The sequence below is a fragment of the Montipora capricornis genome, chromosome 5 (genome assembly GCF_036669925.1).
Source record: "Montipora capricornis isolate CH-2021 chromosome 5, ASM3666992v2, whole genome shotgun sequence".
In the NCBI taxonomy this organism is placed as follows: Eukaryota; Metazoa; Cnidaria; class Anthozoa; order Scleractinia; family Acroporidae; genus Montipora; species Montipora capricornis.
This window is the reverse complement of record NC_090887.1, coordinates 29,587,068-29,589,568: the sequence shown is the minus strand read 5'-3', so window position 1 is coordinate 29,589,568 and position 2,501 is coordinate 29,587,068. Positions and strand designations below refer to the sequence as shown.

The 2,501-nt window shown below is 37.0% G+C and overlaps 1 pseudogene; it reads left to right on the top strand.

The window, feature by feature from the left end:
- The first annotated feature begins 943 nt into the window (after positions 1–943).
- LOC138048673 (uncharacterized) lies at positions 944–2,301 on the top strand (annotated as a pseudogene).
- The last annotated feature ends 200 nt before the right edge of the window (positions 2,302–2,501 follow it).

Genomic DNA, 2,501 nt, shown 5'->3' with positions numbered 1-2,501 from the left:
ATAACGATAATGATAATATAAATAATAATACTAATAATAATAATAATAATAATAATAATAATAATAATAATAATAATAATAATAATAATAATAATAATAGCATTTTATTATAAAACGTCGCGCATAAGAATAAACCTTGTAAAATTGTACAACTTCCCAACTTGATGGGACTGGGCCTTACATTTTAAAATTACTTTGAATTTACTTTCTTTTTTTTACATTTTAAATTAATCCGAATTTAAAGCCTACAAGTTCGATCTTATAAAAACTTTACTACAGATAATAATGTTGGAAAATATCCAGCCAGAGACCATGAGCTTTAAAGCACATGTGAGAGAAGAAACCTTTCTTAAAGCGCTCTGTTTTACATTCGTCAGCGATGGCCTATCGTTAAAGCGTAGGGAGCAGCCGTGCGTGCGCGCCCGAGTCGGTGCCATAAGATGGTGAAGGCGTGATCCCGACTCCTTCATCTTTTCAAAGGTTTTCGCACACAAAAGATCTCGTCGTGTGCACCGAGTCGTGTAGCCGAACAGCTTCAAAACGTCTTCGTAGTCAGGCGGCAGGAAAAATGATGCGTAACGCACATTTTTCCACTCTCTCAATTCTTTCTAAGAGCTGAACAGAGAGAGGAGTGCCACATAGGACAACAGTACTCCAGTACCGACCTTTGTTATTAGATTGAAGACTTTTTCTCACCTATCCATTTTTGATCTGAATAATCCACTTTGTAAAATGTTGACTTCTTGATCAATCTTGGTTGCTATTCTGACTTGTATTATTTTAAGCAACAATTTGGTTACATGGCTCATGAGACTTATGGTTCAGAATTCGGAGCATTTTTGTGCCTTCAGCTTCTAAGGTATTGGAATAAAGATCGATCGCTTCATATCCTGAATGGTTAACGGCAAATAACCTCACTCTCAATAGGTCAAAGACTGAGTTTATGCTGATTGGTTCAAGGCAAAGATTAAATACTTTTTAGACTCCAGTCTTTTACTATTGACAGCAACTTTATAAAACAAGTAGAATTTATGAAATATCATGGAGTATGTATAGATCAAAACTTAACTTGGAATGTACATATCGAACATATTAACATATTTCCAAAAAAATTGCTTCCTGCATTGGCATCTTGAGGAGAAGCAGGTCTTTTTTTCCTTTCGAAACGCTCCTATGCATCTATAATGCTTTAGTTCAACCTCGTGTTGATTACTGTAGTGTCGTATGGGGGAATTGCAATAAATCTCTTTCAATTAAGGACGTTCGCGCCAATTGTTTCTGCGCATCCTTACTGCGCACGCAAATGCACACGCCACGTCATACACGAGCGCGCGCACTAAGTAATAAAATGAGAAATGATAGGGCAAAAGGCCATTGCTATAGCTTTGCCTGGATTTAACGGTCTTGGACGTTCGGTGGCCCCTATTTTTCTTTCCAGAAACGGATTTTATTTACATTTCTCTCCACGTTGTCCAAAAATGAACAAAAAATCAATGTGGGAAGTTAAAAAAATTTCAAGATTTCTGCTCACGGGACATCAAATCCTGCCATCTTGCGGCTGCAAGGCGCGTGAAACTGTGGTCGCTAAATGCGAACTTGATCTTTAAGGAGCCTCACCAGCTGACTAAATTCGCTTAATAAGTCCACTTAAATAATATTTGGCAGAGAAGATTTCACTTCAAAGATTTGATTGCAATATATTTGGGTTTATAGACACTGGCCTTATTCGCTAACGAAGCCCGATTTTGTCACATTTTGGGTGTTTTCCGGGATTGTTCTCTCCAAAACGAAGTCGATGACCCCCCCATTTTTTTTTACATTTCTGACATAACTAACTCATCATCTTACAGTGATAAAAGTTTCAGAAAAAAATCAATGTTGAAAAATTTTCGCGCGAACGTCCTTAAACTACAAAAACTACAGAATCGCGCTGCCCGTATTTTGACCTCCTCTTCATATGATGCCAATGCGGATGATCTCTTTGTTAGACTTGGCTGGCAGAAACTTAGTCTTCAACGAGAATTGAAAACAGCCACTATGGTCTATATATCCCTCAATGATCTCGATCGCCCCTGATTATCTGAAATCAATGTTTACTGATCGGAGTTCAACATCTACTATTCTCCTAGGAATTGTTAGGGCAAGCTAGCTCTTCCACTCCCCCGCACCAATTTTCTAAAAAACAGTTTCAGCTATAGTGGTGCTGTGCTGTGGAACAGCTTGCCTACCAATCTGCGGCAAGCACAAACGCTTGCTAGTTTTAAATCCGGCTGTAGAAGTTTCCTTTGTGATAATGATTAAGTTAATCACACGCCATTCAAAGAAAGCGGGCACTCTGTTATTGTTTTTATTTTTGTTGTTATTAGATTTAATTAGTAGTAGATTAGCATCTTAGCAATGTAATTAAGACAATTTAGTTTTTACTTTAAGTCCTGATGTTTTATCCGTGTATAAATAAAGTTAAATAAATAATAAATAAATAATAATCCGTTGGTATATAG